The sequence below is a fragment of the Triturus cristatus genome, chromosome 4_1 (genome assembly GCF_964204655.1).
Source record: "Triturus cristatus chromosome 4_1, aTriCri1.1, whole genome shotgun sequence".
Taxonomy (NCBI): domain Eukaryota; kingdom Metazoa; phylum Chordata; class Amphibia; order Caudata; family Salamandridae; genus Triturus; species Triturus cristatus.
This window is the reverse complement of record NC_140585.1, coordinates 139,551,263-139,568,696: the sequence shown is the minus strand read 5'-3', so window position 1 is coordinate 139,568,696 and position 17,434 is coordinate 139,551,263. Positions and strand designations below refer to the sequence as shown.

Genomic DNA, 17,434 nt, shown 5'->3' with positions numbered 1-17,434 from the left:
TCGAACACAAAATGGCCTTTTCTGATATATTAAATTGATGGTACTTGAAAGGGACGTTTGGGTGTACCTTCCAAATACCAAATTGCAGTGGTATGTAGAAATGTTTTTCGTCCATCATTTGGCCCAAAACAATCATACTTCACCACCATCTCGGTGATTGTGGTAACCAATCCGCGAAAGGATAAGGCGTCCCGTAAAAACCTCTTCCCCTTTGAGAATGTTTCAAAACAAGCATTTTATGTACAGGCATTGGTCCTATGGACCACTGCCTGTTCAAATAAAATAACAATGAAACATATAAATATTTTTTTTAAACGATCCCGTTTTCCTTCAATAAATAATATTAAGAACTACTTCTCCTGTTCCACAGTTTCAAGCTTGTATTTTCCGGCCCAACTGAGCATGATGCTCACACTCTTTCATGAGGTACTGATATATTTTCATTCCGACTTTCACAAACAGGTGGGGATATAGCTCAGTGGTAGAGCATTTGACTGCAGATCAAGAGGTCCCTGGTTCAAATCCAGGTGTCCCCTTGGCCTGTTTTGGTTCTTGTGTTTGTAGCTGGGACTTTTCATGAAACCCCTTTGGATCATCATTGACAGAGTCAGTGTTCGCTTGGATCTTACACTTTAACAGCTTTACAATGTCACTGCTCAAAACATGAGAGTAAATGCATTTTTATACAGGGCTCGGTATGGGAAATGTCTGAAAAAGCATTGATTTATTTTGGAATCTGGCTCTTCCTTTCACAGCACCAAACAAAGGGAATGGACTATGAAAGCAATTGGCAACTTTGTTTTACAGTTTAGTGCTTCCTTCAATCGCACTACAGAAATTGCATAGAAAAGTGGGCAGCAATGCAGTCAATCTATTCCTCATTTAACCTGTGTCCTCAGTCTTACATGTATTCCACCTCTTCTCTGTGCATACAAAGTATGTGTTTGTTTGAAGCACTTCATTTTTGTGCAATGCATAATCTATTTACTTTCTACTAAAATACGCTGCCCACGTACAAGATGTACGAACCCTAGTTGCAGGTGCAAGCAGGCTGGTCTGAGAAACCAGGCCATTTGCGAACACAAAATAGCTTTTCCTGATGTATTAAATCGAAGGTACATGAAAGGGGTGTTTGGTTGTACCTTCAAATACCAAATTGTAGTGGTATGCAGAAATGTTTTTTCACCGTAATTTGGCCCAAAACAATCATACTTCACCACCATATCAGTGATTGTGGTAATCAATCCACAAAGATAAGTAGTCTCGTAAAAACCTGTTCCTCTTTGAGAATGTTTCAAAACAAACATTTTAATTACAGATATTGGTCCTACGGACCACTGCCTATTCAAATAAAATAACAATTAAACATATACATTTTGTTTTTTAAATGATCCTGTTTTCCTTTAATTAATAATATTAAGAACTACTTCTCCTTTTCCACAGTTTCAAGCTCATACTTTGTGGCCCAACTGAGCTTGAGCCTCTCACTCTTTCATGATGTACTGATATATTGTCATTCTGATCTTTGAAAACAGTTGGGGATATAGCTCAGTGGTAGAGCATTTGACTGCAGATCAAGAGGTCCCTGGTTCAAATCCGGGTGTCCCCTAAACCTATTTTGGTTTTGGTGTTTGTAGCTGGGATCTTTCATAAAGTCCCTATGGATCACCATTGACAGAGTCAGTGTTCAGTTGGATCTTATACTTTATTAGCATTACAGTGTCACTGCTCAAAACCTGGGAATAAATGCATTTGTACACAGGGCGTGGGAACTTTCTGAAACATCATTGATTTATTTTGGAATCCGGCTCTTCCTTTCACAGCTTCAAGCAAAGAGAATCACTATGAAAACAATTGAAAACTTTGTTATACAGTTTGGTGCTTCCTTGTAGCGCACTAAAGAAATGGCATAGTATACTCGGCAGCGCTGCAGTCAATCTATTTCTCATTTAACCTGTGTCCTCAGTCTTACATATATTCCTCCTCTCCTCTGTGCATACAAAATATGTGTTTGTTTAAAGCACTTCATTCTTGTGCAACGTAGAAACTATTTAATTTCTCCTTAAAACCTCTGCCTACGTGCAAAATGTATGAACCCTCGTTGCAGATGAAAAAAGGTTGGCTCGAAGACTCAGGCCATTTTCGAACACAAAATGGCCTTTTCTGATATATTAAATTGATGGTACTTGAAAGGGACGTTTGGGTGTACCTTCCAAATACCAAATTGCAGTGGTATGTAGAAATGTTTTTCGTCCATCATTTGGCCCAAAACAATCATACTTCACCACCATCTCGGTGATTGTGGTAACCAATCCGCGAAAGGATAAGGCGTCCCGTAAAAACCTCTTCCCCTTTGAGAATGTTTCAAAACAAGCATTTTATGTACAGGCATTGGTCCTATGGACCACTGCCTGTTCAAATAAAATAACAATGAAACATATAAATATTTTTTTTAAACGATCCCGTTTTCCTTCAATAAATAATATTAAGAACTACTTCTCCTGTTCCACAGTTTCAAGCTTGTACTTTCCGGCCCAACTTAGCATGATTCTCACACTCTTTCATGAGGTACTGATATATTTTCATTCCGACTCTCACAAACAGGTGGGGATATAGCTCAGTGGTAGAGCATTTGACTGCAGATCAAGAGGTCCCTGGTTCAAATCCAGGTGTCCCCTTGGCCTGTTTTGGTTCTTGTGTTTGTAGCTGGGACTTTTCAAAAAACCCTTTGGATCATCATTGACAGAGTCAGTGTTCGCTTGGATCTTACACTTTAACAGCATTACAATGTCACTGCTCAAAACCTGAGAGTAAATGCATTTTTATACAGGGCTCGGTATTCCGTATGGGAAATGTCTGAAAAAGCATTGATTTATTTTGGAATCTGGCTCTTCCTTTCACAGCACCAAACAAAGGGAATGGACTATGAAAGCAATTGGCAACTTTGTTTTACAGTTTAGTGCTTCCTTCAATCGCACTACAGAAATTGCATAGAAAAGTGGGCAGCAATGCAGTCAATCTATTCCTCATTTAACCTATGTCCTCAGTCTTACATGTATTCCACCTCTTCTCTGTGCATACAAAGTATGTGTTTGTTTGAAGCACTTCATTTTTGTGCAATTCATAATCTATTTACTTTCTACTAAAATACGCTGCCCACGTACAAGATGTACGAACCCTAGTTGCAGGTGCAAGCAGGCTGGTCTGAGAAACCAGGCCATTTGCGAACACAAAATAGCTTTTTCTGATGTATTAAATCGAAGGTACATGAAAGGCGTGTTTGGTTGTACCTTCAAATACCAAATTGTAGTGGTATGCAGAAATGTTTTTTCACCGTAATTTGGCCCAAAACAATCATACTTCACCACCATATCAGTGATTGTGGTAATCAATCCACAAAGATAAGTAGTCTCGTAAAAACCTCTTCCCCTTTGAGAATGTTTCAAAACAAACATTTTAATTAGAGATATTGGTCCTATGGACCACTGCCTATTCAAATAAAATAACAATTAAACATATACATTTTGTTTTTTAAATGATCCTGTTTTCCTTTAATTAATAATATTAAGAACTACTTCTCCTTTTCCACAGTTTCAAGCTCGTACTTTGTGGCCCAACTGAGCTTGAGCCTCTCACTCTTTCATGATGTACTGATATATTGTCATTCTGATCTTTGAAAACAGTTGGGGATATAGCTCAGTGGTAGAGCATTTGACTGCAGATCAAGAGGTCCCTGGTTCAAATCCGAGTGTCCCCTAAACCTATTTTGGTTTTGGTGTTTGTAGCTGGGATCTTTCATAAAGTCCCTATGGATCACCATTGACAGAGTCAGTGTTCAGTTTGATCTTATACTTTATTAGCATTACAGTGTCACTGCTCAAAACCTGGGAATAAATGCATTTTTACACAGGGCGTGGGAACTTTCTGAAACATCATTGATTTATTTTGGAATCCGGCTCTTCCTTTCACAGCTTCAAGCAAAGAGAATCACTATGAAAACAATTGAAAACTTTGTTATACAGTTTGGTGCTTCCTTGTAGCGCACTAAAGAAATGGCATAGTATACTCGGCAGCGCTGCAGTCAATCTATTTCTCATTTAACCTGTGTCCTCAGTCTTACATATATTCCTCCTCTCCTCTGTGCATACAAAATATGTGTTTGTTTAAAGCACTTCATTCTTGTGCAAGGTAGAAACTATTTAATTTCTCCTTAAAACCTCTGCCTACGTGCAAAATGTATGAACCCTCGTTGCAGATGAAAAAAGGCTGGCTCGAAGACTCAGGCCATTTTCGAACACAAAATGGCCTTTTCTGATATATTAAATTGATGGTACTTGAAAGGGACGTTTGGGTGTACCTTCCAAATACCAAATTGCAGTGGTATGTAGAAATGTTTTTCGTCCATCATTTGGCCCAAAACAATCATACTTCACCACCATCTCGGTGATTGTGGTAACCAATCCGCGAAAGGATAAGGCGTCCCGTAAAAACCTCTTCCCCTTTGAGAATGTTTCAAAACAAGCATTTTATGTACAGGCATTGGTCCTATGGACCACTGCCTGTTCAAATAAAATAACAATGAAACATATAAATATTTTTTTTAAACGATCCCGTTTTCCTTCAATAAATAATATTAAGAACTACTTCTCCTGTTCCACAGTTTCAAGCTTGTATTTTCCGGCCCAACTGAGCATGATGCTCACACTCTTTCATGAGGTACTGATATATTTTCATTCCGACTCTCACAAACAGGTGGGGATATAGCTCAGTGGTAGAGCATTTGACTGCAGATCAAGAGGTCCCTGGTTCAAATCCAGGTGTCCCCTTGGCCTGTTTTGGTTCTTGTGTTTGTAGCTGGGACTTTTCATGAAACCCCTTTGGATCATCATTGACAGAGTCAGTGTTCGCTTGGATCTTACACTTTAACAGCTTTACAATGTCACTGCTCAAAACATGAGAGTAAATGCATTTTTATACAGGGCTCGGTATGGGAAATGTCTGAAAAAGCATTGATTTATTTTGGAATCTGGCTCTTCCTTTCACAGCACCAAACAAAGGGAATGGACTATGAAAGCAATTGGCAACTTTGTTTTACAGTTTAGTGCTTCCTTCAATCGCACTACAGAAATTGCATAGAAAAGTGGGCAGCAATGCAGTCAATCTATTCCTCATTTAACCTGTGTCCTCAGTCTTACATGTATTCCACCTCTTCTCTGTGCATACAAAGTATGTGTTTGTTTGAAGCACTTCATTTTTGTGCAATGCATAATCTATTTACTTTCTACTAAAATACGCTGCCCACGTACAAGATGTACGAACCCTAGTTGCAGGTGCAAGCAGGCTGGTCTGAGAAACCAGGCCATTTGCGAACACAAAATAGCTTTTCCTGATGTATTAAATCGAAGGTACATGAAAGGGGTGTTTGGTTGTACCTTCAAATACCAAATTGTAGTGGTATGCAGAAATGTTTTTTCACCGTAATTTGGCCCAAAACAATCATACTTCACCACCATATCAGTGATTGTGGTAATCAATCCACAAAGATAAGTAGTCTCGTAAAAACCTGTTCCTCTTTGAGAATGTTTCAAAACAAACATTTTAATTACAGATATTGGTCCTACGGACCACTGCCTATTCAAATAAAATAACAATTAAACATATACATTTTGTTTTTTAAATGATCCTGTTTTCCTTTAATTAATAATATTAAGAACTACTTCTCCTTTTCCACAGTTTCAAGCTCATACTTTGTGGCCCAACTGAGCTTGAGCCTCTCACTCTTTCATGATGTACTGATATATTGTCATTCTGATCTTTGAAAACAGTTGGGGATATAGCTCAGTGGTAGAGCATTTGACTGCAGATCAAGAGGTCCCTGGTTCAAATCCGGGTGTCCCCTAAACCTATTTTGGTTTTGGTGTTTGTAGCTGGGATCTTTCATAAAGTCCCTATGGATCACCATTGACAGAGTCAGTGTTCAGTTGGATCTTATACTTTATTAGCATTACAGTGTCACTGCTCAAAACCTGGGAATAAATGCATTTGTACACAGGGCGTGGGAACTTTCTGAAACATCATTGATTTATTTTGGAATCCGGCTCTTCCTTTCACAGCTTCAAGCAAAGAGAATCACTATGAAAACAATTGAAAACTTTGTTATACAGTTTGGTGCTTCCTTGTAGCGCACTAAAGAAATGGCATAGTATACTCGGCAGCGCTGCAGTCAATCTATTTCTCATTTAACCTGTGTCCTCAGTCTTACATATATTCCTCCTCTCCTCTGTGCATACAAAATATGTGTTTGTTTAAAGCACTTCATTCTTGTGCAACGTAGAAACTATTTAATTTCTCCTTAAAACCTCTGCCTACGTGCAAAATGTATGAACCCTCGTTGCAGATGAAAAAAGGCTGGCTCGAAGACTCAGGCCATTTTCGAACACAAAATGGCCTTTTCTGATATATTAAATTGATGGTACTTGAAAGGGACGTTTGGGTGTACCTTCCAAATACCAAATTGCAGTGGTATGTAGAAATGTTTTTCGTCCATCATTTGGCCCAAAACAATCATACTTCACCACCATCTCGGTGATTGTGGTAACCAATCCGCGAAAGGATAAGGCGTCCCGTAAAAACCTCTTCCCCTTTGAGAATGTTTCAAAACAAGCATTTTATGTACAGGCATTGGTCCTATGGACCACTGCCTGTTCAAATAAAATAACAATGAAACATATAAATATTTTTTTTAAACGATCCCGTTTTCCTTCAATAAATAATATTAAGAACTACTTCTCCTGTTCCACAGTTTCAAGCTTGTACTTTCCGGCCCAACTTAGCATGATTCTCACACTCTTTCATGAGGTACTGATATATTTTCATTCCGACTCTCACAAACAGGTGGGGATATAGCTCAGTGGTAGAGCATTTGACTGCAGATCAAGAGGTCCCTGGTTCAAATCCAGGTGTCCCCTTGGCCTGTTTTGGTTCTTGTGTTTGTAGCTGGGACTTTTCAAAAAACCCTTTGGATCATCATTGACAGAGTCAGTGTTCGCTTGGATCTTACACTTTAACAGCATTACAATGTCACTGCTCAAAACCTGAGAGTAAATGCATTTTTATACAGGGCTCGGTATTCCGTATGGGAAATGTCTGAAAAAGCATTGATTTATTTTGGAATCTGGCTCTTCCTTTCACAGCACCAAACAAAGGGAATGGACTATGAAAGCAATTGGCAACTTTGTTTTACAGTTTAGTGCTTCCTTCAATCGCACTACAGAAATTGCATAGAAAAGTGGGCAGCAATGCAGTCAATCTATTCCTCATTTAACCTATGTCCTCAGTCTTACATGTATTCCACCTCTTCTCTGTGCATACAAAGTATGTGTTTGTTTGAAGCACTTCATTTTTGTGCAATTCATAATCTATTTACTTTCTACTAAAATACGCTGCCCACGTACAAGATGTACGAACCCTAGTTGCAGGTGCAAGCAGGCTGGTCTGAGAAACCAGGCCATTTGCGAACACAAAATAGCTTTTTCTGATGGATTAAATCGAAGGTACATGAAAGGCGTGTTTGGTTGTACCTTCAAATACCAAATTGTAGTGGTATGCAGAAATGTTTTTTCACCGTAATTTGGCCCAAAACAATCATACTTCACCACCATATCAGTGATTGTGGTAATCAATCCACAAAGATAAGTAGTCTCGTAAAAACCTCTTCCCCTTTGAGAATGTTTCAAAACAAACATTTTAATTACAGATATTGGTCCTATGGACCACTGCCTATTCAAATAAAATAACAATTAAACATATACATTTTGTTTTTTAAATGATCCTCTTTTCCTTTAATTAATAATATTAAGAACTACTTCTCCTTTTCCACAGTTTCAAGCTCGTACTTTGTGGCCCAACTGAGCTTGAGCCTCTCACTCTTTCATGATGTACTGATATATTGTCATTCTGATCTTTGAAAACAGTTGGGGATATAGCTCAGTGGTAGAGCATTTGACTGCAAATCAAGAGGTCCCTGGTTCAAATCCGGGTGTCCCCTAAACCTATTTTGGTTTTGGTGTTTGTAGCTGGGATCTTTCATAAAGTCCCTATGGATCACCATTGACAGAGTCAGTGTTCAGTTTGATCTTATACTTTATTAGCATTACAGTGTCACTGCTCAAAACCTGGGAATAAATGCATTTTTACACAGGGCGTGGGAACTTTCTGAAACATCATTGATTTATTTTGGAATCCGGCTCTTCCTTTCACAGCTTCAAGCAAAGAGAATCACTATGAAAACAATTGAAAACTTTGTTATACAGTTTGGTGCTTCCTTGTAGCGCACTAAAGAAATGGCATAGTATACTCGGCAGCGCTGCAGTCAATCCATTTCTCATTTAACCTGTGTCCTCAGTCTTACATATATTCCTCCTCTCCTCTGTGCATACAAAATATGTGTTTGTTTAAAGCACTTCATTCTTGTGCAACGTAGAAACTATTTAATTTCTCCTTAAAACCTCTGCCTACGTGCAAAATGTATGAACCCTCGTTGCAGATGAAAAAAGGCTGGCTCGAAGACTCAGGCCATTTTCGAACACAAAATGGCCTTTTCTGATATATTAAATTGATGGTACTTGAAAGGGACGTTTGGGTGTACCTTCCAAATACCAAATTGCAGTGGTATGTAGAAATGTTTTTCGTCCATCATTTGGCCCAAAACAATCATACTTCACCACCATCTCGGTGATTGTGGTAACCAATCCGCGAAAGGATAAGGCGTCCCGTAAAAACCTCTTCCCCTTTGAGAATGTTTCAAAACAAGCATTTTATGTACAGGCATTGGTCCTATGGACCACTGCCTGTTCAAATAAAATAACAATGAAACATATAAATATTTTTTTAAACGATCCCGTTTTCCTTCAATAAATAATATTAAGAACTACTTCTCCTGTTCCACAGTTTCAAGCTTGTACTTTCCGGCCCAACTGAGCATGATGCTCACACTCTTTCATGAGGTACTGATATATTTTCATTCCGACTCTCACAAACAGGTGGGGATATAGCTCAGTGGTTGAGCATTTGACTGCAGATCAAGAGGTCCCTGGTTCAAATCCAGGTGTCCCCATGGCTTGTTTTGGTTCTTGTGTTTGTAGCTGGGACTTTTCATAAAACCCCTTTGGATCATCATTGACAGAGTCAGTGTTCGCTTGGATCTTACACTTTAACAGCATTACAATGTCACTGCTCAAAACCTGAGAGTAAATGCATTTTTATACAGGGCTCGGTATTCCGTATGGGAAATGTCTGAAAAAGCATTGATTTATTTTGGAATCTGGCTCTTCCTTTCACAGCACCAAACAAAGGGAATGGACTATGAAAGCAATTGGCAACTTTGTTTTACAGTTTAGTGCTTCCTTCAATCGCACTACAGAAATTGCATAGAAAAGTGGGCAGCAATGCAGTCAATCTATTCCTCATTTAACCTGTGTCCTCAGTCTTACATGTATTCCACCTCTTCTCTGTGCATACAAAGTATGTGTTTGTTTGAAGCACTTCATTTTTGTGCAATGCATAATCTATTTACTTTCTACTAAAAAACGCTGCCCACGTACAAGATGTACGAACCCTAGTTGCAGGTGCAAGCAGGCTGGTCTGAGAAACCAGGCCATTTGCGAACACAAAATAGCTTTTTCTGATGTATTAAATCGAAGGTACATGAAAGGGGTGTTTGGTTGTACCTTCAAATACCAAATTGTAGTGGTATGCAGAAATGTTTTTTCACCGTAATTTGGCCCAAAACAATCATACTTCACCACCATATCAGTGATTGTGGTAATCAATCCACAAAGATAAGTAGTCTCGTAAAAACCTCTTCCCCTTTGAGAATGTTTCAAAACAAACATTTTAATTAGAGATATTGGTCCTATGGACCACTGCCTATTCAAATAAAATAACAATTAAACATATACATTTTGTTTTTTAAATGATCCTGTTTTCCTTTAATTAATAATATTAAGAACTACTTCTCCTTTTCCACAGTTTCAAGCTCGTACTTTGTGGCCCAACTGAGCTTGAGCCTCTCACTCTTTCATGATGTACTGATATATTGTCATTCTGATCTTTGAAAACAGTTGGGGATATAGCTCAGTGGTAGAGCATTTGACTGCAGATCAAGAGGTCCCTGGTTCAAATCCGGGTGTCCCCTAAACCTATTTTGGTTTTGGTGTTTGTTGCTGGGATCTTTCATAAAGTCCCTATGGATCACCATTGACAGAGTCAGTGTTCAGTTGGATCTTATACTTTATTAGCATTACAGTGTCACTGCTCAAAACCTGGGAATAAATGCATTTTTACACAGGACGTGGGAACTTTCTGAACCATCATTGATTTATTTTGGAATCCGGCTCTTCCTTTCACAGCTTCAAGCAAAGAGAATCACTATGAAAACAATTGAAAACTTTGTTATACAGTTTGGTGCTTCCTTGTAGCGCACTAAAGAAATGGCATAGTATACTCGGCAGCGCTGCAGTCAATCTATTTCTCATTTAACCTGTGTCCTCAGTCTTACATATATTCCTCCTCTCCTCTGTGCATACAAAATATGTGTTTGTTTAAAGCACTTCATTCTTGTGCAAGGTAGAAACTATTTAATTTCTCCTTAAAACCTCTGCCTACGTGCAAAATGTATGAACCCTCGTTGCAGATGAAAAAAGGCTGGCTCGAAGACTCAGGCCATTTTCGAACACAAAATGGCCTTTTCTGATATATTAAATTGATGGTACTTGAAAGGGACGTTTGGGTGTACCTTCCAAATACCAAATTGCAGTGGTATGTAGAAATGTTTTATGTCCATCATTTGGCCCAAAACAATCATACTTCACCACCATCTCGGTGATTGTGGTAACCAATCCGCGAAAGGATAAGGCGTCCCGTAAAAACCTATTCCCCTTTGAGAATGTTTGAAAACAAGCATTTTATGTACAGGCATTGGTCCTATGGACCACTGCCTGTTCAAATAAAATAACAATGAAACATATAAATATTTTTTTTAAACGATCCCGTTTTCCTTCAATAAATAATATTAAGAACTACTTCTCCTGTTCCACAGTTTCAAGCTTGTATTTTCCGGCCCAACTGAGCATGATGCTCACACTCTTTCATGAGGTACTGATATATTTTCATTCCGACTTTCACAAACAGGTGGGGATATAGCTCAGTGGTAGAGCATTTGACTGCAGATCAAGAGGTCCCTGGTTCAAATCCAGGTGTCCCCTTGGCCTGTTTTGGTTCTTGTGTTTGTAGCTGGGACTTTTCATGAAACCCCTTTGGATCATCATTGACAGAGTCAGTGTTCGCTTGGATCTTACACTTTAACAGCTTTACAATGTCACTGCTCAAAACATGAGAGTAAATGCATTTTTATACAGGGCTCGGTATGGGAAATGTCTGAAAAAGCATTGATTTATTTTGGAATCTGGCTCTTCCTTTCACAGCACCAAACTAAGGGAATGGACTATGAAAGCAATTGGCAACTTTGTTTTACAGTTTAGTGCTTCCTTCAATCGCACTACAGAAATTGCATAGAAAAGTGGGCAGCAATGCAGTCAATCTATTCCTCATTTAACCTGTGTCCTCAGTCTTACATGTATTCCACCTCTTCTCTGTGCATACAAAGTATGTGTTTGTTTGAAGCACTTCATTTTTGTGCAATGCATAATCTATTTACTTTCTACTAAAATACGCTGCCCACGTACAAGATGTACGAACCCTAGTTGCAGGTGCAAGCAGGCTGGTCTGAGAAACCAGGCCATTTGCGAACACAAAATAGCTTTTCCTGATGTATTAAATCGAAGGTACATGAAAGGGGTGTTTTTGGTTGTACCTTCAAATACCAAATTGTAGTGGTATGCAGAAATGTTTTTTCACCGTAATTTGGCCCAAAACAATCATACTTCACCACCATATCAGTGATTGTGGTAATCAATCCACAAAGATAAGTAGTCTCGTAAAAACCTGTTCCTCTTTGAGAATGTTTCAAAACAAACATTTTAATTACAGATATTGGTCCTACGGACCACTGCCTATTCAAATAAAATAACAATTAAACATATACATTTTGTTTTTTAAATGATCCTGTTTTCCTTTAATTAATAATATTAAGAACTACTTCTCCTTTTCCACAGTTTCAAGCTCGTACTTTGTGGCCCAACTGAGCTTGAGCCTCTCACTCTTTCATGATGTACTGTTATATTGTCATTCTGATCTTTGAAAACAGTTGGGGATATAGCTCAGTGGTAGAGCATTTGACTGCAGATCAAGAGGTCCCTGGTTCAAATCCGGGTGTCCCCTAAACCTATTTTGGTTCTGGTGTTTGTAGCTAGGATCTTTCATAAAGTCCCTTTGGATCACCATTGACAGAGTCAGTGTTCAGTTGGATCTTATACTTTATTAGCATTACAGTGTCACTGCTCAAAACCTGGGAATAAATGCATTTTTACACAGGGCGTGGGAACTTTCTGAAACATCATTGATTTATTTTGGAATCCGGCTCTTCCTTTCACAGCTTCAAACAAAGAGAATGACTATGAAAACAATTGAAAACTTTGATATACAGTTTGGTGCTTCCTTGTAGCGCACTAAAGAAATGGCATAGTATACTCGGCAGCGCTGCAGTCAATCTATTTCTCATTTAACATGTGTCCTCAGTCTTACATATATTCCTCCTCTCCTCTGTGCATACAAAATATGTGTTTGTTTAAAGCACTTCATTCTTGTGCAACGTAGAAACTATTTAATTTCTCCTTAAAACCTCTGCCTACGTGCAAAATGTATGAACCCTCGTTGCAGATGAAAAAAGGCTGGCTCGAAGACTCAGGCCATTTTCGAACACAAAATGGCCTTTTCTGATATATTAAATTGATGGTACTTGAAAGGGACGTTTGGGTGTACCTTCCAAATACCAAATTGCAGTGGTATGTAGAAATGTTTTTCGTCCATCATTTGGCCCAAAACAATCATACTTCACCACCATCTCGGTGATTGTGGTAACCAATCCGCGAAAGGATAAGGCGTCCCGTAAAAACCTCTTCCCCTTTGAGAATGTTTCAAAACAAGCATTTTATGTACAGGCATTGGTCCTATGGACCACTGCCTGTTCAAATAAAATAACAATGAAACATATAAATATTTTTTTTAAACGATCCCGTTTTCCTTCAATAAATAATATTAAGAACTACTTCTCCTGTTCCACAGTTTCAAGCTTGTACTTTCCGGCCCAACTGAGCATGATGCTCACACTCTTTCATGAGGTACTGATATATTTTCATTCCGACTCCCACAAACAGGTGGGGATATAGCTCAGTGGTAGAGCATTTGACTGCAGATCAAGAGGTCCCTGGTTCAAATCCAGGTGTCCCCTTGGCCTGTTTTGGTTCTTGTGTTTGTAGCTGGGACTTTTCATAAAACCCCTTTGGATCATCATTGACAGAGTCAGTGTTCGCTTGGATCTTACACTTTAACAGCATTACAATGTCACTGCTCAAAACCTGAGAGTAAATGGATTTTTATACAGGGCTCGGTATTCCGTATGGGAAATGTCTGAAAAAGCATTGATTTATTTTGGAATCTGGCTCTTCCTTTCACAGCACCAAACAAAGGGAATGGACTATGAAAGCAATTGGCAACTTTGTTTTACAGTTTAGTGCTTCCTTCAATCGCACTACAGAAATTGCATAGAAAAGTGGGCAGCAATGCAGTCAATCTATTCCTCATTTAACCTGTGTCCTCAGTCTTACATGTATTCCACCTCTTCTCTGTGCATACAAAGTATGTGTTTGTTTGAAGCACTTCATTTTTGTGCAATGCATAATCTATTTACTTTCTACTAAAATACGCTGCCCACGTACAAGATGTACGAACCCTAGTTGCAGGTGCAAGCAGGCTGGTCTGAGAAACCAGGCCATTTGCGAACACAAAATAGCTTTTTCTGATGTATTAAATCGAAGGTACATGAAAGGGGTGTTTGGTTGTACCTTCAAATACCAAATTGTAGTGGTATGCAGAAATGTTTTTTCACCGTAATTTGGCCCAAAACAATCATACTTCACCACCATATCAGTGATTGTGGTAATCAATCCACAAAGATAAGTAGTCTCGTAAAAACCTCTTCCCCTTTGAGAATGTTTCAAAACAAACATTTTAATTACAGATATTGGTCCTATGGACCACTGCCTATTCAAATAAAATAACAATTAAACATATACATTTTGTTTTTTAAATGATCCTGTTTTCCTTTAATTAATAATATTAAGAACTACTTCTCCTTTTCCACAGTTTCAAGCTCGTACTTTGTGGCCCAACTGAGCTTGAGCCTCTCACTCTTTCATGATGTACTGATATATTGTCATTCTGATCTTTGAAAACAGTTGGGGATATAGCTCAGTGGTAGAGCATTTGACTGCAGATCAAGAGGTCCCTGGTTCAAATCTGAGTGTCCCCTAAACCTATTTTGGTTTTGGTGTTTGTAGCTGGGATCTTTCATAAAGTCCCTATGGATCACCATTGACAGAGTCAGTGTTCAGTTTGATCTTATACTTTATTAGCATTACAGTGTCACTGCTCAAAACCTGGGAATAAATGCATTTTTACACAGGGCGTGGGAACTTTCTGAAACATCATTGATTTATTTTGGAATCCGGCTCTTCCTTTCACAGCTTCAAGCAAAGAGAATCACTATGAAAACAATTGAAAACTTTGTTATACAGTTTGGTGCTTCCTTGTAGCGCACTAAAGAAATGGCATAGTATACTCGGCAGCGCTGCAGTCAATCTATTTCTCATTTAACCTGTGTCCTCAGTCTTACATATATTCCTCCTCTCCTCTGTGCATACAAAATATGTGTTTGTTTAAAGCACTTCATTCTTGTGCAAGGTAGAAACTATTTAATTTCTCCTTAAAACCTCTGCCTACGTGCAAAATGTATGAACCCTCGTTGCAGATGAAAAAAGGCTGGCTCGAAGACTCAGGCCATTTTCGAACACAAAATGGCCTTTTCTGATATATTAAATTGATGGTACTTGAAAGGGACGTTTGGGTGTACCTTCCAAATACCAAATTGCAGTGGTATGTAGAAATGTTTTTCGTCCATCATTTGGCCCAAAACAATCATACTTCACCACCATCTCGGTGATTGTGGTAACCAATCCGCGAAAGGATAAGGCGTCCCGTAAAAACCTCTTCCCCTTTGAGAATGTTTCAAAACAAGCATTTTATGTACAGGCATTGGTCCTATGGACCACTGCCTGTTCAAATAAAATAACAATGAAACATATAAATATTTTTTTTAAACGATCCCGTTTTCCTTCAATAAATAATATTAAGAACTACTTCTCCTGTTCCACAGTTTCAAGCTTGTATTTTCCGGCCCAACTGAGCATGATGCTCACACTCTTTCATGAGGTACTGATATATTTTCATTCCGACTCTCACAAACAGGTGGGGATATAGCTCAGTGGTAGAGCATTTGACTGCAGATCAAGAGGTCCCTGGTTCAAATCCAGGTGTCCCCTTGGCCTGTTTTGGTTCTTGTGTTTGTAGCTGGGACTTTTCATGAAACCCCTTTGGATCATCATTGACAGAGTCAGTGTTCGCTTGGATCTTACACTTTAACAGCTTTACAATGTCACTGCTCAAAACATGAGAGTAAATGCATTTTTATACAGGGCTCGGTATGGGAAATGTCTGAAAAAGCATTGATTTATTTTGGAATCTGGCTCTTCCTTTCACAGCACCAAACAAAGGGAATGGACTATGAAAGCAATTGGCAACTTTGTTTTACAGTTTAGTGCTTCCTTCAATCGCACTACAGAAATTGCATAGAAAAGTGGGCAGCAATGCAGTCAATCTATTCCTCATTTAACCTGTGTCCTCAGTCTTACATGTATTCCACCTCTTCTCTGTGCATACAAAGTATGTGTTTGTTTGAAGCACTTCATTTTTGTGCAATGCATAATCTATTTACTTTCTACTAAAATACGCTGCCCACGTACAAGATGTACGAACCCTAGTTGCAGGTGCAAGCAGGCTGGTCTGAGAAACCAGGCCATTTGCGAACACAAAATAGCTTTTCCTGATGTATTAAATCGAAGGTACATGAAAGGGGTGTTTGGTTGTACCTTCAAATACCAAATTGTAGTGGTATGCAGAAATGTTTTTTCACCGTAATTTGGCCCAAAACAATCATACTTCACCACCATATCAGTGATTGTGGTAATCAATCCACAAAGATAAGTAGTCTCGTAAAAACCTGTTCCTCTTTGAGAATGTTTCAAAACAAACATTTTAATTACAGATATTGGTCCTACGGACCACTGCCTATTCAAATAAAATAACAATTAAACATATACATTTTGTTTTTTAAATGATCCTGTTTTCCTTTAATTAATAATATTAAGAACTACTTCTCCTTTTCCACAGTTTCAAGCTCATACTTTGTGGCCCAACTGAGCTTGAGCCTCTCACTCTTTCATGATGTACTGATATATTGTCATTCTGATCTTTGAAAACAGTTGGGGATATAGCTCAGTGGTAGAGCATTTGACTGCAGATCAAGAGGTCCCTGGTTCAAATCCGGGTGTCCCCTAAACCTATTTTGGTTTTGGTGTTTGTAGCTGGGATCTTTCATAAAGTCCCTATGGATCACCATTGACAGAGTCAGTGTTCAGTTGGATCTTATACTTTATTAGCATTACAGTGTCACTGCTCAAAACCTGGGAATAAATGCATTTGTACACAGGGCGTGGGAACTTTCTGAAACATCATTGATTTATTTTGGAATCCGGCTCTTCCTTTCACAGCTTCAAGCAAAGAGAATCACTATGAAAACAATTGAAAACTTTGTTATACAGTTTGGTGCTTCCTTGTAGCGCACTAAAGAAATGGCATAGTATACTCGGCAGCGCTGCAGTCAATCTATTTCTCATTTAACCTGTGTCCTCAGTCTTACATATATTCCTCCTCTCCTCTGTGCATACAAAATATGTGTTTGTTTAAAGCACTTCATTCTTGTGCAACGTAGAAACTATTTAATTTCTCCTTAAAACCTCTGCCTACGTGCAAAATGTATGAACCCTCGTTGCAGATGAAAAAAGGCTGGCTCGAAGACTCAGGCCATTTTCGAACACAAAATGGCCTTTTCTGATATATTAAATTGATGGTACTTGAAAGGGACGTTTGGGTGTACCTTCCAAATACCAAATTGCAGTGGTATGTAGAAATGTTTTTCGTCCATCATTTGGCCCAAAACAATCATACTTCACCACCATCTCGGTGATTGTGGTAACCAATCCGCGAAAGGATAAGGCGTCCCGTAAAAACCTCTTCCCCTTTGAGAATGTTTCAAAACAAGCATTTTATGTACAGGCATTGGTCCTATGGACCACTGCCT

General features: G+C 38.7%; 15 non-coding genes across 15 annotated transcripts; all 15 read left to right on the top strand.

Annotated features, from left to right (window-relative positions):
• The first annotated feature begins 464 nt into the window (after positions 1 to 464).
• On the top strand, positions 465 to 536 carry TRNAC-GCA (transfer RNA cysteine (anticodon GCA)). The gene has a single exon. It is a non-coding gene; the product is annotated as a tRNA-Cys (tRNA).
• Positions 537 to 1,537: 1,001 nt separating this feature from the next.
• Positions 1,538 to 1,609, top strand: TRNAC-GCA (transfer RNA cysteine (anticodon GCA)). Its single transcript has one exon. It is a non-coding gene; the product is annotated as a tRNA-Cys (tRNA).
• A 997-nt stretch (positions 1,610 to 2,606) lies between these two features.
• TRNAC-GCA (transfer RNA cysteine (anticodon GCA)) lies at positions 2,607 to 2,678 on the top strand. Its single transcript has one exon. It is a non-coding gene; the product is annotated as a tRNA-Cys (tRNA).
• Positions 2,679 to 3,685: 1,007 nt separating this feature from the next.
• Positions 3,686 to 3,757, top strand: TRNAC-GCA (transfer RNA cysteine (anticodon GCA)). The gene has a single exon. It is a non-coding gene; the product is annotated as a tRNA-Cys (tRNA).
• A 997-nt stretch (positions 3,758 to 4,754) lies between these two features.
• TRNAC-GCA (transfer RNA cysteine (anticodon GCA)) lies at positions 4,755 to 4,826 on the top strand. Its single transcript has one exon. It is a non-coding gene; the product is annotated as a tRNA-Cys (tRNA).
• Positions 4,827 to 5,827: 1,001 nt separating this feature from the next.
• Positions 5,828 to 5,899, top strand: TRNAC-GCA (transfer RNA cysteine (anticodon GCA)). The gene has a single exon. It is a non-coding gene; the product is annotated as a tRNA-Cys (tRNA).
• Positions 5,900 to 6,896: 997 nt separating this feature from the next.
• On the top strand, positions 6,897 to 6,968 carry TRNAC-GCA (transfer RNA cysteine (anticodon GCA)). Its single transcript has one exon. It is a non-coding gene; the product is annotated as a tRNA-Cys (tRNA).
• Positions 6,969 to 7,975: 1,007 nt separating this feature from the next.
• TRNAC-GCA (transfer RNA cysteine (anticodon GCA)) lies at positions 7,976 to 8,047 on the top strand. Its single transcript has one exon. It is a non-coding gene; the product is annotated as a tRNA-Cys (tRNA).
• Positions 8,048 to 9,043: 996 nt separating this feature from the next.
• Positions 9,044 to 9,115, top strand: TRNAC-GCA (transfer RNA cysteine (anticodon GCA)). The gene has a single exon. It is a non-coding gene; the product is annotated as a tRNA-Cys (tRNA).
• Positions 9,116 to 10,123: 1,008 nt separating this feature from the next.
• TRNAC-GCA (transfer RNA cysteine (anticodon GCA)) lies at positions 10,124 to 10,195 on the top strand. Its single transcript has one exon. It is a non-coding gene; the product is annotated as a tRNA-Cys (tRNA).
• Positions 10,196 to 11,192: 997 nt separating this feature from the next.
• On the top strand, positions 11,193 to 11,264 carry TRNAC-GCA (transfer RNA cysteine (anticodon GCA)). Its single transcript has one exon. It is a non-coding gene; the product is annotated as a tRNA-Cys (tRNA).
• Positions 11,265 to 12,267: 1,003 nt separating this feature from the next.
• TRNAC-GCA (transfer RNA cysteine (anticodon GCA)) lies at positions 12,268 to 12,339 on the top strand. The gene has a single exon. It is a non-coding gene; the product is annotated as a tRNA-Cys (tRNA).
• A 997-nt stretch (positions 12,340 to 13,336) lies between these two features.
• TRNAC-GCA (transfer RNA cysteine (anticodon GCA)) lies at positions 13,337 to 13,408 on the top strand. The gene has a single exon. It is a non-coding gene; the product is annotated as a tRNA-Cys (tRNA).
• Positions 13,409 to 15,485: 2,077 nt separating this feature from the next.
• Positions 15,486 to 15,557, top strand: TRNAC-GCA (transfer RNA cysteine (anticodon GCA)). Its single transcript has one exon. It is a non-coding gene; the product is annotated as a tRNA-Cys (tRNA).
• Positions 15,558 to 16,558: 1,001 nt separating this feature from the next.
• TRNAC-GCA (transfer RNA cysteine (anticodon GCA)) lies at positions 16,559 to 16,630 on the top strand. Its single transcript has one exon. It is a non-coding gene; the product is annotated as a tRNA-Cys (tRNA).
• The last annotated feature ends 804 nt before the right edge of the window (positions 16,631 to 17,434 follow it).